The sequence below is a fragment of the Ambystoma mexicanum genome, chromosome 11, assembly GCF_040938575.1.
Source record: "Ambystoma mexicanum isolate Mex_15411 chromosome 11, UKY_AmexF1_1, whole genome shotgun sequence".
NCBI classification, from domain to species: Eukaryota; Metazoa; Chordata; class Amphibia; order Caudata; family Ambystomatidae; genus Ambystoma; species Ambystoma mexicanum.
Window position 1 is genome coordinate 355,584,295 of NC_090934.1, and position 27,956 is coordinate 355,612,250.

The window sequence follows — 27,956 nt, forward strand, 5'->3', positions numbered from 1 at the left end:
GAATAAACAGGCTGATAAAAGGGGGGAGGATGGAGGGAGCAGTGACCAAGATTGAGTATTGAACAATTGAACTGTTGTAAAATGCACTGCATGCTTGGTTGTATTGTTTGGTTCGAATAAAATTAATCTTTTTTTTTTTTAAAGTAGTTTGCTAATGCAGACTTATCGAATGCACTCCAAGGTCTGAAGTCCTTGCAGAGTCTTGGGCATCAAGACCAAGTAATCCGCATAAAATAGCCATCTGACTCTCAAGTCATGCAACTTGGGAGAATCAGATATCAGGCCCTCAAAACATCTTCCCATATCCGCAATAAAATAAACAGGGCTGAAGCAAAGATGCATCCCTGCTTCAGCCCTCTAAATGTATTAATAGAGGTTGAAAGAACTCCTTCAGGAGTTGGGCGAATCTGTATCGTGGCATTAGAATTAAACTGATAAAGGAACTTCAGAAGATATGAGGGACATTGCAAATCAACCCGTTTTTTTTAAAAGCAATTCTCTCGGGACAGAACAAAGGCCGTACGGAAATCTATAAAGGCCATGAACAGAGGTTGATTAGCCCACCGCTCATGGTCCTTTATCGCATTAATTGTGAAAAGATTAATGCCCTTCCCCCATCCTGTCACAAAGCCTGTTTGAAAGGGGTCTCTTAAGTTGTTTTCAGAAAGCCACACATTAAAGTTCTGTAACAGTTGGCCAGCAAATATCTTTCCAGGGGAGTCAAGAAGGGCAATTGGTCTATATGAAGCCGGGTCGGACCTGCCCCCCTTCTTGAAAATGGGTATTATGACCGACTTCCTCCAGGATGATGGAATAATACCTGATTTTATGACTCGTCTGAAGACCTGGCACAATATGCTGTCGGGTCCCAGAGCTCTTGATGAGCTCAATTTAGTTATTTGATGTAAAATGTCCTCTCCATCAAATTAAAATTTGTCAGTGAGTAAAAAGATTCCCCAGGTGTAATTCGCAAATCAGAAATGGTTTTTTGTACAAATCTGTGAAGTAGCAATTCCATTTCTGCTCTGGAATCGCACTGACCTGTATTGCAACTTGTCTGATTTGTAGCCTGATTTTAGAAACTGCCAAATGCCGGCAGTCGATTTGTCTACTATCTGTTCCAGAATCTTTTCCCCATCTTTTTGCTATTGTAAATGTCTTCTTGCACAGTGCCAGATTTTATAGACTGATTTTAATATGTCTAATTTGCCTATTCCTGATCTCTAGTGGGAGATGAATTGGCGCTCTAATATTGTCTCATGGGCGCTTTCTTTGTCTTTAATTCTTGGTCAAAAACATGCTTGTGCTTAAACATTATCTGTTTGCCTACAGTTGGACCTTGTACAAAAGACTGTAACGCAGATACGTAGATGTTATCCTTGTTAAAGTTGCTCTCCTCAGTGTATCTAAGTCTATTGTGTAAGGGACAAAGTGTGTTTGAAGTACATTTAAGCACAGACTTCCCATTATTTACCCAAATTTGACCCTAATATCCATCAACTTGCATAGCCCCCTTGTTTATTGACCAAGTCCAGGACAGACATAGTTGTTTGTGATCACTGTGTTGGTTATCATGTATCGTCAGAGAATCTGCTAAGGACTTGAATCGGGAGTCCCAGTATATATAATCTGTTGTAGCCTTTTGCAGGCCTCTGGCCCAGGTAGGGTGAGGAGGAACATCTCCCAGAATTGTGCCATTGAGCATTCTCCGATGTCTTTCCTTCATTAGAGTAATCCATCTATGTGTGATAGTTTGTTCTTGACCAATGGTTTCTACAAATGATTATTGTGTAAGATATATCTGACTCCATCAATATCCTGTCCAAAGCAGTTTGTATCTGATGGGAAAAATCATCTGAGGCTAAACCTGCATGACCCCAATAGATATTGAGTGCTCTTGATTTTTACAAGCTGGATGTAAGGAGCAAAACCGTTATTCTTCTACAATAAAGCTCTTGGATCTACGGGTAGCGACCAGTAGTCCTCCCATCGAGCACCCTACAAGGGGAATTTTAGCAGGTGTCGAAATAATATCAAAATCTTCTCAGACCAGAATTGTTAGCCAGGCATCTTGGATGGCACTATGTCAAATTCATGTAGGTTACTTGTCTTGGGAGTTCAATAAATGTCGAGACCCAACCACCCCCCAAACCCCACCCCCCCCCCCCCCCCCAAACCCCAAACTGGAGTTTCATGAAAGTAAACTGATTGATTCTTGTTTTTGAGTTTAAGTTTGAGGATAACACCTATTGTCGATTTGGTGGTTATTTTCTCTTTTCTCCCAAGGTGCAATTAAATCTCATTGGCTCATCACCATAGCACCCTAATTTGTTGGTAGAAAGTTCTAGATTTGTACCATCATTCACTAAATCTTGCACCAAAAGAAAACCCATTTGATATAGATCTGTTCTTGCTTTCCATAGGGTGTTTAATACAACTCCCGATTTGATGGTGAGGTGAGCGACAGTTGGGTCATATTTCTGAATAAACTCTACTGCCTCAATGACTACTGAGGCAATATCTTCCTAACAAGGCACATCTGAGAAGATGTTAAGTATGCTTGTTCTATTTATAAAGCATATTGATTAAGTGGCAGTTCCATACAGCGAATTAATAAATAATGATTCCTGGATTGGCGTAAATTATCATTCATCAGGGGCATTTTTTAGACTGTTTCATATTTATCTGTGATTCTTGCTCCGTTATATTGTACGTTATGAGGAGCTGTGTTGGTCATACTCTTTTGAGTAATAACTATAGTCTGCGGACCCCACAATTCTGAATGATACAAGGGTATTGGTGGGAACTTTTGTGCATCAGCAGAACCCTTATTGTGGGCAATAAAGGCCTCCATTGATGTGTGTATTTCTGATCTGATTTGGTCCATCGTGGGAAAAGATGGTTGAGTCTGTATTATTTCAGATCGATCTGTACTAGTCAGCTGAAATGTTGTGTGATTATCCTTTGTCTTGCACCTTTTGGATTGCTGTCACTCTTCTCAGAAGTAGATTTAAAGGGGGTTGTCTCCATGGTTGCCGCAGTCATTTTATCTGTGCCTAGTTGTTTGGTTCTGGGTTGAATCAAAAGAGGCAGATGTTTTTTCCTCATTCATCACAAGCTACCGACATAGTAACTAGATCATCCAGGGGTTGATATTTTAATTTATCTGTGTTAGTCTTAGTTTGATTAAGCTCTTTATTCACAGCTAACAAGGAGTGTTTTTGTATTGCTAATTTAGATTTCACAACTTGCCTTGATGGAGTTAAGTTATTAATAAAACTCTTGGAGCGGACCTGGCGTCGGCTCACTGTTTTATTTTTTAGCTTTTTTACATTTGGTGCTTTTGCAAGCACTTTCTGTCTCCTCTGAACACCTGAAAATATTTTGCAGGAAGAAGTAGAATTGAATTGTTTCCACCAGAAATTCCAAGTGGCCACGTTTTATTACTCACTGCAAAGGTTTTTGTAGCAGCCTGATCTTGTGTTGACAAGTCGATTACTTGGGCTAAGTGCATGTAATTCCTATCTAGCGTAGTGCCTGGCAGTTCCATGCATTGTTGCTCATCCTGTGGGATGTCTGTTTGCGTGTAGACCATTGTACCAGAGTTGACATTTGATTTGTGCAAAGTAATCAACATCTTATTGTTTATATCTAAGACAGATGGTGAAGCAGTTTTTTCATTCAATTGCAAAATTAAATCAGACTTGTACATTACTTTTTGGTCTAAAGTTTCGTATATCTTTGCAATTGTTAGAAAAGCCGTATTCATAGCTAAGAGTATTCTTTACCTTTTGAGTCATTATATTGCGTTTTATAAGAAGGAGGCGATTGCAATAATGCATCTATACACGGTTTACTACGTCTGGGAGTTGGATTCACAAAAGATAAAGACAAGACGCAAGAATGATTTGTCGAAGGGGCAAACATAACCGGGGATTGTTAATGATTATAATCATTCACCTTATCACCATCCTGTTGAGTGTTTATTTGTATGGGAGTTGGCACACAGTTGGATTCTTTCTGTATTTTCGAGCATGGTAGAATTTTATTTTTTTTCGCCCAAATTTGATTGCACATAAATCACAGCTGCAAAATTCGAATTTTGTGAAGTTAGTGTCAGCACAAGCATCTTTATGACTGTCGTGCACCATTGCTGTTACTAATGTGTTGGAGGTACCTATACCTAGACATTTGGAAATAACTTTTTTCGACATCACGCTATGCCGTGAAGGCATGCTGTGATTATCACCAGATTCTCCTGTGAGGTCTCAGCTTTCTTGGAGAAACGCGGCCTCTAATGCTGAGTCTATATGTATCATGTATTAATTTAGGCCATCAGTTGTAAAATCAATTAAAAGGTTTTGTGCAGACCGAGCTGGTTGCAACGGCTGTTGTACCTTATTAATCAATAATGAGGGTACGGGAATGACTGTATTCGAGCGACAAAAGGAGCGTATGTTAAACCCCATGGAGAAAGATCCCATGGGGGCTTTAAATACCGCTTCTTAACAGTTGCAGCCGCTATGGATTTTCTCAGAGCGGCACCTCGTGCTCTAAAGAGTCAGACATTGGCATTCCAACTTCAGTGAATAAACCCCAGATGCCATAGTTCTATCCGTGCAGGATACGTATTAAGTTGCAAAATTAGTTTTTGTGCCTTCCTGGGTGGGTCTGTTCTGTTTGCAGGTGTAGCGTGCCGTAATATTCACGGCTCACTGCTCATTAACACAAAAGTTGAACAGCACAAGACGGTACAATCGTTGTACTTCTTGGAAGCACTATTACCAAAACGCTGATTTTGCTATCTCTGCCGCATTAGTTGTTCGTTCTTCTGCAATGTTTTGTGATCTCGTTATCTTAGCCGTTCTAGAGTGGGACTTTGCCCCTGTTGGGGCTTGATTGCTTTCTCTTAGCCTCTCGTTATCACACTCTTAAATTGTGTTCTCTATACTCTGCCGTTTTCCTCACCCATTTTATTTAATCTAGTAGGGCTTGTGTCAAGGTAGTTTTTTCGTCTTGTTCCCCACTTGCCAAGTCGTATAGCCTCATTTGCCAAGCGGCAGAGGTTTCTGACTTAGGTTTAGGCGTTTCTCGTGTTTTGTTGTAAAGACCTCCTGGGTGGGTATTTTAGAATGGATCAATACTAGCAAGGTGTTGTTGTCCTTTAGGTTGTTGTTTGTTTCATATAATTTGGTGTAGGGAGCTAGAGAGATTTGTAAAGCTGCCATGACATTATTGTGGATCTGGATACCAGCGGCGATGGAGAGATGTTTTTTTTTTTCTGAAGTTTGAGTGGACCGATCTTCATCACGGTTTTCCTTTTCACCATTGTAAGTCTTTTTTTTTGGCACCAAGTTCTTTGGGCTGAGTTTAGTCCGTTGGGACGTTTGAGTCACAATTTTCATGTGGGAAGTTTGTTTCAGGTGTTAGTTGCACAGACCTTGTTGTCTGAGAGGCCAGTGATTTGCTGTGGGAATTCCCTCTTTTTGCCTGTCCTTTTGCACTATTTGTTATGTGTGGTATGTTGGGCTCACTTGCGTTCAAGAATACCTTAATAATACCCTTTTGGCTATTGTGTCCCTTTCAACCATGTGATGTAGTGTTTTTTTTTTCTTTCTGGAAGCTCAAATCCTTCTACGTCTGACAAGCCTGTCATTTTCTCTGCAACAAATGCTTCTCTTCCTTTTCCCATCAGGTAGTGATCGTTTGGTAGTTGAGTCAGGTTCTCCAATTGCTGGGTTGTTGTAAATGGATTGGATCTTGCTTTCATCCTTTTTATGAAGTTTTCCCGCTGTTCAAGTTCTCTTATTTCTTCTGCGATTGAGGTTTCATTAATACTGTTTTTTTTGTTTTTGTCCCAATGGGCGGGGTTGACATTTGGATCTTTTGATGGTGTTTGCTGTTTCCCCAGCTTGGCTCCACCCAACTGCCAGTGCATTCCATGTGTTAGGATTGTTGAGGTCTTATTGTCGCTGTTGCTTGTGGCTGTTTTTGCATGCCAAGATACTTCTTCCTTCGTTACTTCATCTTCAGCGGCCACATTCAACTCTTGTTTCAAGATGTTTTCTGGGTTCTCGGTCATTGGTTCAGACTCTGTGTGTATAGTTGTTATGCTCACGTGAAAAGTTTGTGCCTTCAGTTCCAAAGATTGTTTCCATACTGTGCATTTAGAATCGATCCATTTCTTTCCACTGTTGACTTTCTTGAGCGGTTAGGGGCCTGGTGAAGCTGGTATAGCTTGCACCTCAGTTATTTCTCTGGGCTCGGGGGATAATTAGTTTATTGGTGTTTGGTTGATACTGAGTCCATCTTTGAGTTTTTCTGTGTCTCAGAGTTTCTCTTTTGAGACTTGTCTTTCAGTAAGTTGTGTACGTTCTGAATGCTCAGAGTATTCAAGGGATTCAGAGTTTATGGAGGATACTGAGCGAAATTCTCAGTGGTGTCTTTACTTTCATTAGTTTCCGTTGTTTCTTTTATAGATATTTTCACTTTGTAGTATTTTTCGGGATTTTCATTGCTGTCAAATCTGGCGTGATCGTTATCATGAGTAACTTGTTGTCGGCTTGTTACTTCCTTAAGAGTCTTCTTGCATCGGCTCCAGCATCGATACTCGGCCGGTACTGAATGCTTGAACAGGTGGAATCTGTCCTTTGTATCTTTCGTTTGTTTCCAGAGCTATTTCACGTGTATTGTTTGATGTTTTTGTTTGGTGCGTGGGGGGTGGCGGTTCTTGTGCCTGTGGAGATTAATAATTGCTCCTCAGGGTTTGCAGGTCATGCGTCATCACTCTTGCTCACTACCTCTAACTTCCCCTCTCCCACTCTAGGGCAGCTATCATATATACCGCCTCGTTCAGGGTTTGTGTCCGCTCTTGTTTCCGTCTTATTGGCTGTAATGATCGCCTGGCTCTGATGCGGCTCGAAGAGGAGCCCTACCTCGTTGAGCTCTGCATCGGTCACGTTGAGGATGGCAACTCCGGCAGCTCTTCATGTCCGACGCACTCGCGGCTGAACTCGCATGGGTAAGCACAGAGATTTTCCACATTGTCCGTGATACCTGCGGTAGCCTTTGGAATTGCTTTTGGAATATCGTAAGTACGCTCATGACTTGGTCTGTTCCACAGCAGAAACAATTGCTGCGTACCATCGCAGGCTTGCCTTACCTTTTTGCTTCCATGCTGATGCAGGAAGCGGCGAGTTTCGCGTGGGTAGAGGGCACAGCTTCGCCCTTGTGTTAGGTCTACCAAGTTGACCAGGCGAGTCCTCCGTGCCCCCAGCCTCCATGACTCCTGGAATCTGAATGGACTTGCACCACAGACTCGTGCGCAGCGATACGTGCCAGAAGACCGTTTTTAAAGGTAGTGTCAATTACTCGGTCTGGATGAATAACACTAAAAAACAACGTTCCTCTGTGGCAACTGGGATACGACTGGACTCGCACCACGGACTCAGGCCATCTCATGGAAGTACCTTTAAAAGGCTGAGGTGTTCACCTGGAAGATATCTGGGTGAAGTGAGCATTGGACCATGGTGGGAGTACAGGTTTCACATAAACGTGTTGGAGTTGTGGGTGATGAGAATAACTGATGGCCTTGCTTCCTTTGATATAGGGGAAAAGTGTCCTGATACTAACGGCAAGGAGTGGGTGTCGTCGATCTATACCTTGGCAGGGAGGCAATACGACTGTGGTTCTGGGCTCTAGAGAAAAACATTGTTATAACTTTTCCCTCCAGAGAGGTATTGGCACACTGCCGGGGCTCCCTGGTGGGGGAAAAGCTGTAACACAGCCTCACCAGAACTCCAGGACGGTTAGTGGTGATGGTCCCGGCCTTGGGAATTCGTTTCCCATGTGGGCCTACCATCCCCAAGCACAGCGGCAATCCCACGGAGCCCCGACAGGGTACCCGTCCTTTCCCAGAGGGAGAAGCTGTAACGCAGGTCAGCCAGAGCACCAGGATGGTGGGTGGTGATGGCCTTGGGTGGCTGTTTCCTATGTGGGTAGACCTTCCCCAAGTCGACATACACGGGAGACTGGTGCCCGAGGCCAGAGACATCCCCTCCAACCATGGCTCTGGCTGGGCTGCGTTACAGAATTTCCCCTGGGACAGCTGCTGCAGTTGGGGATGGTCAGCCCACATGGGAGGTGGGTGCCCAAGGCCAGGGACATCATCCCTGACTATGCTGGAGCTTTGGCAGGGCACTGTGCATGTTTTTGTAACCTGCACAAGTCACCTATTCTTCAAAAGGTCTGCCTGTGCTTTTTCAATAAATGCATGCTTGTCATTCCTCATCACATTTGTTTTCCTTATTTTCAAATGCTAAGTACGTCTGTTTAGGCCGTCAGCATAAAATCCTGTGTACCATGACTCAGTTATTGGCTTGTGGTATTGCTTGTTTCGTGTAACATTACGAAAAATGTGTGATATCCTAACTAGATGAGTCAGGTGAATGTAGCAGTGCATTGCTTTTCTCAATATTCACAGAGGCCATTACATTACAGATCCAAACATGTCCAGCACATACCTGTTTTTTTTCTGTCATTTTCCAATTGTTTCCAAAACGATGGGAATTTTACCTACATAGTTGTTGCCTGACCTGTGTGAATGACCCCTTCCTAAACTTGGAATTTTGTCTACTTTTCAGAAATGTATGCCTTCTGTCTTCCCATTCAGCTTTCCTACCCTCCTCTTCCATTCTGACCACGCATGCCCTATTGGAAAAAAGGGAAAATCTCCTCTCACAAAACTGATGGTAACCTTATAAAAAGTTTTTTTTTTTCTTTTTCCCTTTTGTTTCCACGCAATCCTGGAAAATGGCGAATTTAGAACAGCAAACCATACGTTCCTAGTTCTTACAAGGAAAAAAAAACACAAGCTTCTTTGTACATCATTTTAATGGCATTTTCTGAAAGCACAAAATTTGCTCTTTTATTTTCTCTCACCACCATACAGCAAACTAGGATTCCTTGTGGGTCAAATTTGGCTGAGCAATCTCGTAACAAAAAAGTTGCAAGGGATTGAATGGCGACATACCGAAATTTCTAAAAAAGGGCTCATCACTGGGAGGGAAAGCCCTCAGCAGTTAAGGAGTTAAGAAAACAATCATCATATTTTTGCAGTGCCTTTCACAGTCCGTGTTTCCAAACCAAAGTTTCAAAAAGACCTTTGCAAACAGTATTTTTACCAATTACATCTGGGAATAGATGTGTTCAAGTTCCTGGCATACTGCTATCAAATCCCGGCTTTGCCACTTAACCAAAGTGAGTGCTCCCGGGCAAATCCTTTCATCACACTATGCCTTATCTTCTAAAATTAGAAGACTATGCAAGCTATTCAGATCACAGGGTCTGCTACTTAAAAAAAAAAAAAAAAGAAAAAAAAAATCACTCCCAATAGTCACAATTCAGATACTGGACGTCCGTGTATTTGTCTACTACCTCACGCATGGCAACATGGTTTTTAATAAACTTCCATTGGCACATTTGCATACAAATGATTGTCACTATGTATGCAAATTAGGGCGGCCCACATTTCCACCCAGGGCCCCGCAAAACCTAGGGCCGTTCCTCCTCCTACATGTTACAATCTGCACAGTTCTGTTAAAAGGTCATGCCTTTTCGGTCCAATTGCCCTGCAAGCTCTACATTGTGTCATTGCCCGTCTGCTAAGTATTAACATGCTGCAAGCATTGTCGGAAATGGCAGGACTGCTAAGTGACCACTTTGAGCCTGTTATGCCTTTTCAGACACCCAGCGCTTGCTTTCTGGGACTTGCGGTTCTGTTTTTTTTAGTTTGAGCTATTGGGTGTCGCTTGCGACACCTAAACGTTGTAACTATTGCAGTGGAGTGCACATAGGGAGGATTGACTTATGAGGAGGGACATAGTCTGTAGATGTTTGGTTGGGTATGTGCCCCCCTCCCCCTCCATGACCATGTTAATCCCTATAGCCATTCTGCTTCTGCCTGCCCAAAACACCACCTCATGGGAACATTTTGAGCTCGCTTTAATCAAGCATTACCATCAAACTTTGCATTCAGAGTGCCTGCCAATGTGTTTTCAAAGCAGTCTGCTAAGTTAATTAATTGGCATTATAAACATGCTACTGGTGTAATAAAAATGTCTTACCAGACCTGCCTTCCACCACTCGATTTACAAGCACTCTGCATGCCCTTCACTAAAGTCCTGTCAAAAATAAGCATTGGCAAAGACACTGATAGCCTGTTTAAAACCAGCATTGGCAAACACAACATTTTGGGTTGTGCATACATTTTAAGCTTTTGCCAGGCACTATTAGATGCTCAGGTACTCGCGCCATTTTGCAACTGCTACTTACAATGGGTAGTTAACATCACTATGGCGGTGTCGTAAGTGCCCTTCCTATGCCAATCAACAAAGGGGGTCCTGGGAGTCTCTCTGCCAGACATTAGTCCCGGTTGCGAGAGACTTAGCCAGAGTCCTTAGCTCACTATCTTTCACAGAGAAGAAATATCCCAACATATCAGTCTTTGTCCTGCCCTAGGGCAGTCCAGCACCGTAACGCTAGGCAATTCTCCTCCGAATGAGTACCAGCAGCAACCCCATCACGTGTTTGGTCTGGTTGGACCTCATCAGTAGGGTGGAGCTGTGCCTCTCTAAGAATAGTCTGCAAGGGGTCCACGTCTGGATTCCCCTAGTAACTTAGGACTCGGGACAAAGACTGATGTTTGGGATATTTCTTCTCTGTGAAAGATGGTGAGCTCAAGACTCTGGGTTAGTCTCTCGTAACCAGTACTAATGTGTGGCAGAGGGACTCACAGGAGTCCTTGTTAATTTGCCCTTCACATGCCTACACAAAAGCCCAAACTGTTGGCATTACCAGTGCTTGTTTTTATAATCCACCATACTTCCAAAGAGTAGAGGTTTTATAGGCAGAATACTATGAGGGCTCTCAGTTTGTGCATTGCCAGGTGGGGAGAGCATTTAGTCATACATTGTTTTTCTCCGAAGCTTGATTGGGAAAGGCTGTGTCCTAAGCAGACCATTTCCAAGTGGATAAATATTTGTATTTCGGAATGGTACTCAAAGGGAGTTTAATAGATTCCTCTAGGACTTGGTGGGGGCGGGGTGTCAACTAGAGAAGTAGTTGGGTCTTTGGCATTGAAGAGAGGTTTACCACTGGCAGCTATTTGCCAGGCAGCCACCTGGTCATTTTTGCATTCCCCAAGCATTCTTGTTTGACTCCCAATCTAGGCAGGGTGCCTATTTTGGAATGGCTTTTCTTCAGAACTTACTGGTTGAAATAGTATTATGCTTTCTTCCCTCCTCCACATACCTCTGGGAGTCTAAGGCGAGGTATCTGTGGAAGGATGCAAGCAATTGGAAGGAATCGCCAATGGCTAATTTCACAGCAAGCTATCTAGTTGCTAAAGAGATCCGTTAGTAAACTGCAGCCATAGTAGTTTGAGTCCGGACGTTGCTTTCTCCATACTTGATCTTTCTGAGTTTCGATATATTGATTACTATTCGTTTTTATAATGAGATGTTTTTTCCCAAAACGTTAAAGCATGACCAATCTGTCTTGGACTATATAAAACCGCGTTCTATACCTCAACTCTAGCATTTTGCTAAGAAAATAAGGGCTTTTGAATTGGGGGCACTTTCTTTTTATTAGCAGCACTTGCTTTTCATTTGGCAAAAAAAAAAAAAAATAAAGTAGCTCCACTATTGACAATACATTTTCCCAATTTGTAGTCTAGTCATAACACGTCTAGAATTGTAGCACTGTTGTATTTCATGTTACAAATAAGATCCAACAGTTGATTGCCAGATAACGGCTCACTTAATTAGATTTCCTTCATCCTTGCATGTTAGGCAACTCCTTAGATATTCTTTTTTATTTTTTTATTTTTTCAAGTTGAACATTGTATTTTTTTCAGGTTCTTTTTCCATTTATCTGCAGATTCATTTGAAGGAGGGGGGTGCTGTTGGCACTCTACTTTGTCCGGCTTCCATCTCAAATGATCAAGGCCATCATTGGCCAGGAATGGCAGTAATCTGTTTTCTGTAAGTAAATCTTTTTGGATTGATTTGGACCGATTAAAATAATTTTGGCTAATTGTTTTTTGATCTGTTTAGAGTTACAAATGCTAAAATTACTTAAACAAATAACATAATGTTCTATACAGATGAGCTGAAATCGGCAACAAAGCTTTTGAGTCGTATATGCGTAGAATTTCTTAACTTGTGTCCAATTGTTGGCCTTGTACATATCTTGAAATAAAAATGGCTCATCTCATTAATGTCCCTTGCTTGTGACTATGAGTCAATTTCTTTAAATAGATGAAGCAGATGAGGCAAATACTGTCTTGCTATTAATGAGAGTTTAGCCAGCAGGCTGTAACACCTTAGTAAAAAGAATAATTCTCGATGTTGCCATATCAAGGCCTCGTTACGAAAAAAAATCCCGCTTTTTAGGGCCAGCAGAACAGACTATGCCTATTTGGGTGATTGATTTTGAAGATGTACGGTATACATTTACTTGGCCCCTTTGTGTGTGTTTGCCATTGAAGCCACTTCAACAAATATTTACATATTGAACAAAAGGCCTTTTTTTATTTTCACTTACAGTAACACGATTGTAAATTCAACATGTATTTAATTCTGATCCTTTGAGTGTACAGAACAGGACTCATCTGATGGGTGCATGAGAAGTGTCCCTAGAAAAGTTGGGGGATGCCTAGTTAGTGTTGATAGTAGCCGAGCAGTATAAAGCAAGCACTCACTGTATCTTTCTTCCTATAATATTCCAAGGCAACACTTTGGTACTTGGAATCATTTTTTGATGCAAAACTGGAGATTAGCAATGCATTTTTATATCCTGTCTCACTAGTGCTGATATATTTATTATGGCCTTAGCTGTAGCTTATAAAAAGCCCCAGGTTGGCAACAGGACTCACAGCCAAGTAATAGGGGCTCGTGAGGCTGGAGTTTGTGTGGCTCAAGGGCAGAGTTTGTCTTGGGGTACAGTGTAGGCAATGTTTCCACACTTAGTACCGAGAATCAGCTGATTCACTGGTTTGGTGCCTCAGGCATGCTGTCCTCCGGCACACTGAGTTACCCATGCTTCTGTGTAACCTACGCCAGCCCCCATCGCAAAATTAGTCTTCAATTGACTATTTAAGCAAAATATCAAGTGAAGCTTGGACATAAAGATGACACCGCAGGACAGACGGCTTCTAAAGTGAACTGCCTTTCGCTGAAAGGGCATGCTCAGCGCTAGGTATGGCAGGTGTAAGCACTGCTGGTGTGCTACTTTGGGGGGGGTTGTGTAATGACAAAGCTTGCGTTAGTCTGAGACATTTTGTTGACAAGGAGACTGTTAAAAATGTAGAATTATCAATATTTCTGTCTGAATCTAGTTTCCCTCCATTTGCCTTGCATGAACTGCAAGGCAAATGTTTCCGCACAATTTGAACAAGTACTACCTTAGTAATTTTTGTGTAGTAGTACAATCATTTCTCTTAACGTTCTGCTCTCCCTCCTTCCCAACTGGTTGGGTACGCCTGCATCCGCAGGTGGGTCGGAGAAAGCTGACTGAAACAGATTGCTACCCCTTTAAGAACTTTGAGACAATGTTGCGTGTGCGTCCCTCCACGTGCCAGCCCCGCCCCTACGTCACCAGCTGCCCACACCTAGTTCCTGTTTTTTCCAACCCTAGTGGGCTGGGCGGGTTGGAATTACTGTGCTATGTGAACCGCCTCTTTTTGGGGCGTTACATTTTGGAGTTTACTCCCCAGTTTCATTCTATTAATTCTAAATACTATTCCTTGTTTTTAGAAAAGGAGATACAGACTGAAGGCAAAGTTAGGGGTTACTCCCTCGACTACCATTTCTCAAGATCAAAAGAAGGCTGTTTGACTTTCATCCAGGGATTTACGCTCCAGCTGCTAAAATCACTATAAAGGAGCATACACTCCCCCCTGCCTCCCAGTAGCAGGAAGGATTTCTAGTTTCCTTCATTAATGGGATAACATCACTCGGAAGGAATGGTTCTTAAATATCATTCACCACGGTTACTCCCTTGCCTTCCCTGCTACACTTCCGTCTTCTCCTCTGAAGTTCCAAAAATTATCTCCAGAACTTTTAAAAGCGATTCAAAAACATCTCTTTTTGGGAGTAATAGAATTGGTTCCAGAGGAAAAATTGGGCTGGGGGGGTTTTACTCCCGCTATTATATAATTTCAAAAAAGACAAGTGGAATTTGTCCAATTCTGGATCTTTCCGATCTCAACCAATTGCTGCTGGTGGAGACTTTCCACATGGTCACTGTGCCTCAGATTCTGGTGGCTCCATAGACCTGCAAGGTGCCTTTCATATTCCCAAATGAAAGGAGCAGTGCTAGTATCTGAGGTCCATCACGGGGAAGTCACATTACCAGTACACTTGCCTACCGTTCAGACTCAATTCAGCCCTTGGGTCTTAACCAAGGTCCTGGGGGCTATTGCGGGGGCTATTGCAGCTCACTTTCGGCGGAAGATGGTGCATCTTTATCTGTACCTGCACAATTGGCTTTTGAAAGCACGATCTCTGGCGGAATTGTTACAGACAAAGCAACTGACCTGCAACTCATTCCTTCTCAAAGGATTCATTTTCTTGGGGTGGTACTGGATACTACTCTAAAAGGCCTTCCCACCATCAAAAAGGGTGTTGGCAATTCAGCAGGTAGTTTCAGTGTTCGACACATCAAGTTATTTCGGCATGGTGGGACCAAAGACTTAAGGGTCTGGCTTCCTGCATCAACCTTGTACTCTACCCAAGGCTTCAAATGAGTCCCATTCAGTGCTCTCATGTCAGCAACTGAAATCACCTATTGGATTCTCAGGATATGAAGATTCCAATCCCGAGTGGAACAATCCGGAGAACCTGCTGATTGTATCTTTTTTCGAGCCCCTCATAAGATGGTGATAAGACTCATCGGAGTACGATTGGGGAACCCACTGTCAAGATCTGACTATTCATATTCTTTGTTCAGTCAAAGAAAAGAGAGATCACATAAATGTTTTGGTACTAAGAGCGATTTCTTTCTTTTCTAATGCTCTAAAATACTTTATCGCCTCCCTTCACGGAAAGGCGCTCACATTATTTACGGACAATACCACTGCAGTGTTTTATGTCAACAAACGGGGGAGCTTGTTTGGAGAACCACATGTTCCTGTTGGCGTCCATCTGGAGGGAAAGAAGAACATCTTAGCGGACAAGCTGAGCTGGCTAGAATCCACTCCACACAAGTGGGAACTGAAAATGTCAGTAGTGAAGATATTTCAAAAGTGGGGTCATCGGCACAGTACAATGCAGTCATTTTTGCCACACAGTACAATGCTCTTTGTCTTCGGTTTGCTTCAAGGGAAGGCCTGGGTCACCTACAGCTGGATTGGTCGAACAAAACACTCTATGCGTTCCCTCTACTTCTCCAGCATGGGGTCTGGCATGGATTCACATGCTCATGAATATTCCCCGTCGTCAGGCTGGGAATCCTCGGTAAAGAAAAAACCAGTATCGGTTTCGTTTCTGATCTCTTTCGTAGTAGTAACCAATCACTGGTCTCTGCTTCATACTGACCACAGCCAATGACTGCCCTCTACCTAAGCCCCGCCTCTGGCAGCCATCTTCAGATTTTTACCGCACGTTCATGTGTTGGGATCCTCATGCTATTGCTCTCGAGCGTTAGTGCTATTCTTTCACGTTTTTTCTCAAAAACTTCATTTTTTCGGTCAAAAGAGCCTCAAGCTCCACCGACTCTCCATCCGATCAACGGGGACCCGTGTCGGATTCGTCTACGCCCCTCAAGGGTGAAGATTTCGTCGAGCTACGCTTTTGGAGGATTCTCAGGCCCATCTCGGTCATGGCCCAGGAGAAGGGAAGCTCGACGCCCAGAAAGCTGTTCAGGGTCTGCCCTGGATGCCAGCTGCAGAATGTCTTTAAGGAAGACGAACACTCATTTTGTCTTTACTGCCTACATGAGGACCATATTTGGGCCTTGCCCTCCTCACGAACCCATCCACGACGCCGGCTAGAAGAGACCGGTACGAGAAGCAGTACCGGGTCCCGCGGCGGCCAGGAAGAAAAGCGGGGGGGGTGTGCGGCCTCCACGTCGACTTCCCCGTCCTACGGCGAGGGAAAGAAATTGGACACGATGGGGCGCAGGGTCATCTCGTCTGCAGCAACGACGATTAAGGCGGCCAACGCCTTAGCTATCGTAGCCCGCTACGACAGGGAGCTGTGGTACAAACTGGCTCCCCTGCTGGACTTCCTACCGGACGACAAGAGGGCGGATGCCCTGGAGATCTTGCAGGAAGGTGAGGTGGCGTCGGACCACGCCATCACGATTGCGACGGACATCGCCGACACTGGATTTCGCCAGTTGGGCAACGGCGTGTGCCTTAGGCAGCGTGGATGGCTCAAGGCTACTGACTTCCGTCAAGACGTACAGACCAGAGTCCTGGACATGCCGTTCGATGGGAACAACCTGTTTGGGAAAACAGTGGACAATTCCCTTCAAGCCATTAAAGCGGAGACGGCCCGGGCTCTCGGGGTTCTCCAGCAACGGCGGCCGCCCTTTCGGAGCGGCGGAGGCAAGGGCGCCTCCAAAGGTTCCGGCGGCAGATTTTCCACCTACCGTCAAGCGGCCCGTTCGTCGTCTCAGGAAGCTTACAGGGGACGAGGCAAGTCAGGCGGACCCCGCCGTCGTCGCCAAGGAGGTCAAGGCGGCAAAGCCTCGTCTAAGCAGGATTGAACCGGCCATGGGGTAGGGCCCCCACTGAAGCACCCCGGTTGGAGGCCGGCTGGCGAGCTTCGTCAGCGTGTGGGAGTCCATCTCCACCGACCGTTGGGTGCTGGACGCCCTAGCCCAGGGTCACGCGCTCGAGTTTCAAAGAAGGTGCCCGCGCGTTCCTCCTGTGGCCAGGAAAGAGCTTCACGTCCCTCAGCTTCTCCTGGAGGTAAAGGCGATGCTCAGGAAGGGCGCCATCGAACTCGTCCCAAAGAGGCTTCGGAGTTCCGGAGTTTACTCAAGATACTTCCTCGTGAAGAAGAAGACGGGAGGATGGCGCCCCATCCTAGACCTACGACGGCTGAACAAGTTCATCAAGGCGCAAAAGTTCTGGATGGTCACCCTCCAGCACGTCCTGGGTCAGCTGGAGGAGGGCGACTTCCTGTCGTCGTTGGATTTGGGGGATGCCTACTTCCATATTCCCATCCTAAAGGGGCACCGAAAATTTCTCAGGTTCGTGGTCCAAGGGCGTCACTATCAGTTCAGAGCCCTTCCCTTCGGTCTACGGTCGGCACCCAGGGTATTCACCAAGTGCCTTGCACCAGTGGCGGCGCAGCTGCGCCGAGAGGGGATCCACGTCTACCCCTACCTGGACGACTGGCTTATCCGAGCCAAGACGAGGGAGCTCGCCGTGGAGCACACGGCAAGGACCGTCCAACTTCTCACGGACCTGGGATTCTCCATGAACTACGCCAAGTCCCACCTGGTACCCGCGCAAGTCGCACTGTTTCTGGGAGCGAAGCTCGAAACAGTGTCCCTTCTGGCCTCCCCGTCGGAGGAAAGGACCAGGGCCATCCTGGGCAAGGTACAGCGGATGTTGGTTGCCGACGCGGCCAAGGTGAGGTCCATCAAGTCCCTCCTCGGAATAATGTCTTCTTGCATCTACCTCATTCCCATGTGCAGGCTCCGGATGCGCCCGTTGCAGGAGTTCCTGGACGCGCGCTGGATCCAAACGATGGGCAACTTCGAGGAGAGGATCACACTCGACGAGAGTTTCCGACGAGCGATCCGGTGGTGGGGCACCCGCGCGCATCTGACGGCGGGCGTGGACTTCCAGACCCCAGGCCACCAGGAGACAGTGACCACGGATGCCTCCCTGGAAGGGTGGGGAGCGCACACCGGAAATCTGCACGCAAGAGGCCTTTGGCTCCCGACGGAGAAGTCCCTCCATATCAATGTCCTGGAGCTCCGTGCAGTGTTTTGGGCCCTCGGGTCCTTCCTTCCGTCCCTCAAGGACAAGGTGGTGAGGATCTTCACCGACAAAACCACCACCATGTTTTACATGAGGAAACAAGGCGGAACCAGGTCCCCAGCACTGTCCAAGGAGGCGCAGGACCTGTGGCATTGGGCCGTCGCCCAAAGGATGTTCCTGGTGCAGTTTCATCTGGCAGGGATAAAAAACACCATCGCCGACTCACTCAGCAGGGAGCTGCGCTCATGTCACCAGTGGGAACTACGGCAGGATCTAGTGGATCGCCTCTTCCGACGGTGGGGCACACCCCAGACCGACCTGTTCGCGACAGCGACGAACTCCAAGTGCCAGAGGTTCGCCAGCAGGTTTCCCCAGCCGAGGAGCATGGGCGATGCTTTCTCGTTCCCCTGGGAAGCCCTGTTCCTATACGCGTTCCCTCCTCTGCCACTGCTGATCCGGCTCATCAACCAGTTCAAGAGGTCACGGTGCAGGATGATCCTCGTCGCACCTGCGTGGCCGAGGCAGATCTGGTTCCCGGACCTTCTGGACTTGTCAGCGTCCCCGTCAATCAAGCTGCCAGTGGACGCGGATCTGCTCTCCAGGGAAGGAGGCGCCATCCTCCACCACGACCCGAAGTCGCTGAACTTGCAGGCCTGGCTCCTGCAGCGCTAGAGTTTGGAGGATACGACATACCGGCCGACTTCAGAGAGGTTCTTGCAAAGGCCAGGGCGTCCTCGACTCTTAAATGCTACGGACACAAATGGAAGAGGTTCTCTGTCTGGTGCCACGCACAGAAGATTAACCCTCTAAGGATTACGGCTCCCCAAGTGCTGCCGTACCTGTTGACGCTGGCCAAGGCTGGACTGGCACACGCGTCCATCAAGATTCATCTTGCTGCGATCTCCCGATACACCAGAACCACGGGGCGGACGTCCTTGTGGTCTCATCGTCTGGTGAAAGAATTCATGAAGGGACTGTTCAGATCGTTCCCACCGGTGAAGGCTCCGGCCCCGGCGTGGGAGCTCAACGTGGTGCTGACCAAGCTCATGGGACCTCCGTTCGAGCCTCTGCACTCGGCCCCGTTGAATTCCTGTCGTGGAAAACAGCGTTTCTTGTGGCCATCACCTCCGCACGACGAGTGGGAGAGATCCAGGCCCTATCTTGCAAGCCATCATACTTGACTTTTCACGACACAAGGGTGGTGCTCAGGACGCACCCCTCCTTCATGCCCAAGGTGCCGTCAGACTTCCACCTCAACGAACCCTTGGTGTTGCCTGTGTTTTTCCCGTCGCCTTCGTCGCCGGCTGAGAGGACTTTGCACTCGCTTGATGTGGCTAGAGCGCTGAAGTTCTACGTGGACCGCACGAAGTGTTTTCGCAAGACGTCACAACTCTTCGTGAACTTTGGACCTGTCAATCAGGGGAAGGCTCTCTCGAAGGCTTCCATTTCCAGATGGCTCTCCGGCTGTATCATGTACTGTCATCGGTTGGCAAACCGACCGCTGCCTGGCCGTCCGAGAGCCCATTCCACCAGAGCGATCGCAGCTACCACGGCGTTCCTTTCTGGTGTGCCCCTGCTGGACATATGCAGGGCTGCTACGTGGAGGTCGATGCACACCTTCATGAAATTCTACTGCGTCGATCGGGATTCCAGGGAGGAGTCCAGGGTCGGCCAAGCAGTGCTGCGCAACCTGTTCGCCTGAGGTGAGTCTGGTGAGGAGGTAAGATTGCTTGATGTTGAGTTTGATGTAATGCTTAATGTTGAGCCTTTGCCACCTCCCGTGGTTGTGCATGTGTACTGCTATGTATTCTTTATTCATGAGCATGTGAATCCATGCCAGACCCCATGCTGGAGAAGGAACAAGTTACTTACCTGTAACTGTTGTTCTCCAGCATGGGTCTGGCATGGATTCACATGCGAACCCTCCCGCCTACCCCTCTGCGACTCTTCACTTGGTCATACTGCCACTTCACATGCTTCCAAATCTGAAGATGCCCGCCAGAGGCGGGGCTTAGGTAGAGGGCAGTCATTGGCTGTGGTCAGTATGACGCAGAGACCAGTGATTGGTTACTACTACGAAAGACAGATCAGAAACGAAACTGATACTGGTTTTTTCTTTACCGAGGATTCCCAGCCTGACGACGGGGAATATTCATGAGCATGTGAATCCATGCCAGACCCATGCTGGAGAACAACAGTTACAGGTAAGTAACTTGTTCCTTCCCTTGATTCACAAGATGTTATTAAAGTTCAGTTTGTCTCGGAATCTGACCATGATTCTTATATCCCCGTTCTGGCCTTGCCTGATTTGGTTCCCAGATCTGCTGGCACTAGCAGGGGCATCTAAATTAGATCTACCCATCTTGGAAGATCTTCTGACTCAACAGATGGGACGGGTGCTTCACCCCCTCCCCTCAGTTGCTGAACTTGAATAAATGCCTGTATTACCCTCCATGGAGTCCTATGAGACTGCATGGAATGGGAAAAGACTGCCCTCTCTGCAACCTGTAATATCCTGGAAATTCCGGGATATCAGGTGACGGAAACAATAGGTCAGTTTGCCGGTATCTCGCCGGTATTACTAGCAAACTTGCAATGACCCCCTATGACAGCTTGCAGGAAAGCTTCCACAAAAAAGCAATATCGGAGCTAATGGTTGCGTTTCTGCCATTGGATTCTAGACTGCAGACTGAACCTGCTAAGTGTCAATTGATCACGTTTGTTTTTCTGAGTCCTGTTTGGTATCCACAGGGATTAAGGTTGATACTTTCAAACATTATTTGTCTGCTATTGGTGCATGTTTGAAGAGAGCAACAACCCTTTTTCCTGTCAAATGAGGCTATTCGGAGGCACTTTGAAGGCCCTCTTCGTTTGCATCCACATTTTCGAGAGCCGCCACCTCAGTGGGATTTGCATATAGTCCTTTTCAGCTCTAATGCACAAGCCTTCAAAACCAATGGCATCCTGCGAATTGGAATTTTTGACATGAAAGACAGCCTTTTTGGTAGCCATTACATCGACTAGGAGGATTGTAGAGCTCCAGGCTCTGTCATCAAAGGAACCTTATTTGATTGTTCGCATAGATAAGGTAGTCCTTTGCAAAGTAGCCTCTTCTTCCTTCCTTTTTGATTTTTCATCCTAAACCGCCTGCTTCTGTGGCTGAGGCATTCTTACATAATCTGGACGTATTGAGAACTCTCAAATTCTTTTTAGAGAGAACAGAACCATTGAGGAAATCAGACAATCTTTTTATTACTTATGGTGGCCTTCCCCCTGGTAATAAGGCTGCTAAAGCTTTTATTGCCAAGTGGGTTGTTTTGTACTGCAAAGGCTATACGACGTTAAGGGGTTTACGGTTCTGCAGAGACTTCGGGCTCGTTCCACAAAAGCCAAGGCAGCATCAGTAGCCTTTATTACCGTCGCAGGAAGTTATAGGGCTGCTACTTGGACTACTCCACTTGCTTTTTGCAAGCACTCCGCTATGGATGCATCTTCCAGGAAGAATTGCCAAATTCGGCCAAGAGGTACTCTGCAACTTGTTTGTTTTTAAATATTGTCTATACTGTAGCCTCCACCCTTACTCGTATAGAGGCTTTGTAGTCTGTTCCAACCAGTTGGGAAGGAGGAAGAGCAGGACGTAAGAGAAATCAATTACCTTCATGGTGATTCAGGTTGTCTTAGTCCATGGTCTGCCTCCTTCACAACGCCCATGCAGCCATCCCCATTAAAGCATAAACTTGATTACAACCGCCAGTAGATCCAGTTATGAATTGGGTGTGGGCAGTTGGTGACATGGGATGTGGGGCGGGGCTGGCGTGCTTAGGGACGCACACGTGACGTCGTGTCACCAACTCAAAAGTTCTTAAAGGGGCAGCTATATTTTTCAGTCAGATATTTCATATATACTGTATTACTATTAAAAACATTTAATATTTTTGGGAGTATTATATACTGCATTAAAGTTGTCTGTTTTCAGCAGACTTAACTTATCCACAACAGCTAGAAAAGCCAATAGATTTCTAAGAAAGAAAAGGATGATTTATGGAAAGTTCCATAAATAAGCACAAAATCAAAGATTTTCCAAATACTTATATACGAGAAATTTTCGGCTGACAAAAGTAAAGGGCCTAAACCTTCTGAGAAATCACACCAAAGTAGGTTTCCGTGAAGACTCCCTTACATGGGAGGGTCTAGATTAGAAACGTTGAGTTAGGATCAGAAAAGGCTAGACTAGTATTAACTGAATTAAGCATTAGGGAAAGGCATTCATAATGCAAATAATTCTAAACATTTTCCCCCCAGACTCAGTCATGTTAGTGAGGGGATGAGGTTTTCCAAAACAGTATATTTTTCAAGAATGGTAATGTATGATTTTTGGCTGAATCATATTTCTCCTTTCCCCCAGAATGACTATTCCCTTCCTCCTTCAAATCTGCAACTGTCCATTCCCATTTTGAAGAAGCACTTTGCTGACCCCAACATCCCAGCGAACTATCACCCAGTTTCATTATTCCAGCATCCATGAGCTGCTGTCATTAACTGGATCACTAAAAACCTTGTGATTAATGGCCTTGGCGACCAACTTCAATCTGTCTTCCATACTAAACACTCTACATAGACGGCACTCATGCATGTTTCCAACTTTCCATCATGTGCACAACTCCAACCTCTCTCGTATACTTAACCATTTTGAGTGCTGTGCTGATTTACAGTGTCAACCACTCCTCTCTCTACGGGTCTTCAAGGTTTTCATATCTCCTCTTGTCGGGATTGCTACAATGAGGAAAGCAAGTCCAATCTATGGACTCTTCCGTCCCCTGCACACTTACAATGCTGAAAATCAGCCAAATGTTTGATAATAGTCAATCAGCTTTGTAGAATGTTTGGACAAACAGTATAGAACAAAAAAGTTAAAATGTTGAAGATATTTATTGACTTCAATGTCTTCTGGATGTCAGGCAATCTGATTTAGGCTTGACACGTTTTGGGGTCAAAACCACTTCTTCAAGAGCAAATCAAACTGCAAGAAAATACCACAACAAGCTTAGAGTCTGTATATACATACAAATCAACAATTGAGATAATAGCGTGCTTTCAAGCTGGTGAAGACTCATGTTCTCTTAGTGTCAAGATTATGTATAAAGTTGTGTTACAGGTAATATTGGGAGTACAAGCCATCCAAATGTACTCTAAAGAGCCAACTGGATGTGACTGTGTTTTTAAAAAAAAAAAATACAAAAAAAAGGGAAGAGACCAACCCAACTATCGATCTCCCTCATCTTCATGGTATAGCATCCTGCAGTGGTTGACCATTGCGAAAAAGAGCCCAAAAAGGAAAGGCCTACCTGGCCTCAAAGTACCACTGATAATCAAACTAATGTAATTGGCTTGATCAAAGAACACCAACAATTTGTAGGCAGTATATGGGAAAAAAAGCAGAAACCAAGCCGTTGGTGACTGCCAACAAGCTTTACAGCAAAAAAAATATATATTAGATGCAACAGTCAGGATGCCACACTGGCCTGGTCTGCCAACACTAAACAGCCACTCCAGGTATCCTAAGAGTATGCGCTGCTTCCCGAAGTAGCTGACTTGAAATTCCGGCCCATATAAACATAGGCTTTTCTCTAAAAATGTATGAACGGATTTCAGTTGGGATGTATAAAGTACATGCGCACCACTTAACTTAAACGTACATCAAAACTCAGTGGAAGTATCGGCTTACCCTAATGGAGCAAGATCCAAACTGTGTGCTGTGGGGACGCGACGCTAACCGTGCTCTTACAGGTGAACCCGGAAGTCCTGTCATGACCCCGAGAACAGCACTCGATGTAAAAACACCAAAAGTAAAAATAAAAAGTGGACTATCCACAATTGCGCCAAGCGCCTCTGCCATGTTTGAGAGGGTCACGAATATAGATATAAAAAACAGATTGACTCTGCTAGTAAAGAACACTCCCCTAAACCAATAAGGGTAAAAGAGGGCAAATGTGTTTGAAGTCCACACCTGGTTGGCTCCTTGGATAATTACATACATATAGCGTGAAACGTTAGATAATCTAGCTTAGTAGATTGTGCTGTAATAAAAGATCAGCACATTTACCTTAAGGAAGGAAGGCAACTGTTAAGTTTAGCAGAGTGTAAGCCTCTACCTATTACAGTAACCTTTGAATTCATAGCTTTAGACAAATTAAACAAAGCATTTACAAATTCAAAAATCCAGGACTGCATATGTTCATGGAACAGATGATGCATTGTGAAACATTTCAAGTGTTCACCCCATCCTGCTAACTCGGGACTCTTATATGGATGCTTTTTTTAAATTTATTTTTTTAAAGTTTTTATTAAATTTAATCAAACCACACAACAATACAACAAAATATGCAGTGCAATTTACAACAATGCAATTGTTCAATACTCAATATTAATCACTGCTCCTGCCCTCCCATCCCCCTTCATGAGCCTATTTGTTCCTCGCGCTTTGTATCTGGAGCAAATGGCGGGGTCTCGCTTCCCGTGGATTCTGTCCGATCTTGTATTGCTCCAAACAATTCCGCTATTAATGATTTCCATGCCATCAGGGAACCAGTATCTCCCCCTCCCCCCCATATATAGTGCTTGCCTCTTGCCATACCATTGTTTCTGCCTCTGCCCATTTCTGTAACTCTTTCCACCAAACCTCCACCCGTTGCCTGTGACAAGTCTTCCATCCCATGGCAATCTTTCGTTTAGCAAGCACATATGCTAAATCTTTCAATTTGCTAACATGTTTAAGTTTTGACGATCTGGGGAACCCTCCCTGCAAGCAGGCCCAAGCTGTATCTATAATTATTGTGACCCCTTATATGGATACTTAATGTCAAAAATGTCAATCAGTAATGACCAATGTGCCTAGAAAGAGTACATTGACTCAAAACATCTACTACAATCTTGGGGTAACCTATTGGACATGATAAATCACAAAGATGCATGTACTCGGGAGAGATGTTCTATAAAGACCACAACCTTTATATTGCAATATCACACATAATGGCCCAGGTCAAGAATCTACTGGACAAAGACTTAAATGGACAAAATGCATCCGTTATTGACCTACACTCATGGGTAATAAAAGTGCTTCAAGACTGTACAACATCCCTGATGCAGATAATTTACACAACAATTTAGGCAAAACTCCTCGTTGAGAGCTCTCGGATGCACTGTAGCCAAAAGATGTATCTAAAAGATCTCTCTGTAGGAGACGAGAGTTGTAATTACCCCCACCTGCCACCCCCTCCCAGGACGTTTAACCACTTCAAGTACCAAGAATCTTTTATTTCTGCAATCCTGTGTTGATGTTCCTTGAAGTGTCTGGCCACTGGTGATTTTAAATTATTGCAGTGATTTTAAATTATTGCACCTAACGTTAGACTTATGCTCTGACCACCTTTCCTTGACTGGTCTTGATGTCTGGCCTATATAAAGATGTCCACACAGACATTTTATGCATAAATTAAACCCGGTGTAAGACCAGTGGCGTAACCTCTGAGGACAATTGTTTGGCCTGTGTGCAGATGGGAAAGAGTTTTGCCTTTCAGAATATTGTTGCAGTGACTCCATGACACTCTAGAACGTTTGTCTGTCCTTTTTGAAGTCTTTCCGCTCTCACAAGTTTATCCTTAAAGTTTGTACCCCTTTTGAACACCATCATGGGTGGTTTTGGTAAAGGTTTATGTAGTATGGGGTCATGTTGCAACATGCTCCAGCAAAATTATTAAAAGACCTGATTTTAAAGCTTTGCCTGGAGACTTTGGATACGAACAGGAGTGGGATATCCCAAGTCTGTTTTTTTAGGGACAAGTGATTGCTCTTGTGTGACTTTTGCTCTAGACTTGGCATCTTCCAACACCTTGTTTGGATAACCCCTCCTCTTAAACGGGGGTGATCTAACCTCCAGAGTGAATTTGATGCGTGTATGGACAGTTAAGTTATTCAAAGAAGGCTAACTGGTCTTGCTGTGACCCTAAACAAAACCCAAAAATGTCGTCTATGCACCTCTTCCACAGTAGGATTTTATTGGCCCATTCGGGCTGCTCTAAAATAAATGATCCCTCGACTCCACTTCGCTCCTCGAAGGCTCGGAGTAGATGTAGGCTCCTCCTGCAGCTCGCAATAGGCAGTGAAGAACGCTTTCTCCAACAGAGGCTCCGCTTAGCAGCCGTGTAGTTATGGTTCAGTTGTTAAACTCATAGGAAGACCACTTTTTGGGCGGCTTATAACTTTGATCCCAGTGGATGAATTTGGATAAAACTTTGTCAATTAAATATATGGGGCAAGCTGAATATTTTTTGGAAAGTTGGGTGAGGTGGAGGGGGGGGAAAAGTTATAGGGGGTGTCCCAAAAAAAATCGTTTTCCCATAGACCGAATGGGCAAAAACTTTGCGCACATCTACAGGTCAAACGGCTGGATGGATTTTAACCAAATTTGCAGCAGGAGCGCGGGGGCTTAGTTCCGAAAGCGTGCTTTTGTGTGTTTGGTGGAAATCCAACCAGTAAATGTGTTACAAAGAACTGAAATGTACGACCCAAAAGTCACATTGGCAGTATACCGTGATGTCGGCCAACATTGGACGCGGCCGGTGGTTGGCTGGAGGGAAGCGTGCTGTGCGTCAACATTTTTGGGAAACGCTGCCATGGTGAATCTGAGGACAGTGCGGCGCCGGAAGGGCCTGGAAAACCTACTTTGCGCCTTGTGGTGGTGGGAAGATGGGATGGAAAGGGTAGGGGTGTGACAAGTGGTTCATCTATATATCTCATCAGGTGGAAGACGATGGTGTGCCTGCAGTATCCGTGTATATTGCGCCAATTCGCAGGTACCTCCACAGGCGACTACCTTGTGTCGTGAATGCAGGCAGCCTGCGTTACGGCACAATAGCTGGTGCGGCAACATCTTTCCGTGGTGACTGATGGCAGAAGGTGTAAGTGACTTCAATGCAGCACTCCATCTAAGTCGATGCTTAGTAGGGGGTGCTCAATGGAAGCCCTTATTTATATATTTTTATGTCAAAGTTCTTTAAATCTGGATGATGAACCCTTATATAACGCCCCTCTTTGAATTCCCCTGACCTCACTGAGCCATGAAGTAGGTTTGTTTTGCAAATTAAAAGGTTTATTTGAAGAATTAAACAATATATATATATATATCACACTTTTATGAGCAAAATAATATCTCAATAGCACGCTTATGAATATGGACAGTAATCAACAATGGGTAATACAAAATTAACACTCTTTAATAACTTAGGAGTATGAATATGGAGGACTGTAGCAGAGAATACTTTGTTATTCAATAATGGGTAAGAATGCAACACAGAAATAAACCTTGATATGATTTCAATCAAAAGATAATATGATCACTTTTTCCCCTATGACTACCCCCCCCCCCCCCCCCCCCCCCCCCGGTGCAATATGAAGAGATGGAAATGAGGGCACACAGGTTTCAGGAAGACTATCAAGAATGCAGTTCAATCCCAGTTCCCCCCCAGCAAGTTTAGAGAAACGGGTATGATTTTAAAACAGGCAAAAATACTTTTGAATGTGATTGCAGTGAAATTGAAAATATGCTAAATGGATTTTAATTCACTAAAAAGATTCAGGATGAGCGATAGTTACTTGAGATTGGTTCAGGTCAACACTAGCAATGATTCATGAATGATTATCAAATTGAAAACGAATTTCAGCAGTTGAGAACAAGGAGCAGCTATTTTGACAGAAAATGAAATTGAGCCAAATTGCAATTAGTGGCAATTTTTCCGCGTGCGTAAGTTATGGAAAACATATAACTAATTGTTGGGAAGCTTAGGATCTTAGCTTTAAAATGACAGTTAAATTTCGCTTCTAGGGCGTGCTGTTCAAATGTTATAGATGTTTTTGTGAAGGTAGATTTTGCAGAAATAAAGTAAAGTTTCAGAAATGACAG

The 27,956-nt window shown here is 44.8% G+C and overlaps 1 protein-coding gene across 9 annotated transcripts in view; it reads left to right on the forward strand.

The window, feature by feature from the left end:
* The window catches only part of EYA3 (EYA transcriptional coactivator and phosphatase 3), a 2,553,793-nt gene that overhangs the window by 150,517 nt on the left and 2,375,320 nt on the right, over nt 1-27,956 (forward strand). For 7 of the 9 annotated variants that reach the window (XM_069623073.1, XM_069623079.1, XM_069623071.1 and 4 more), the window contains exon 2: nt 11,938-12,041. The exons of the other annotated variants lie outside the window; for them this stretch is intronic. The gene's annotated coding sequence lies outside the window, so the exon portion shown is untranslated. The remainder of the gene's footprint in view (nt 1-11,937; nt 12,042-27,956) is intronic. 9 annotated transcript variants of the gene reach the window in all.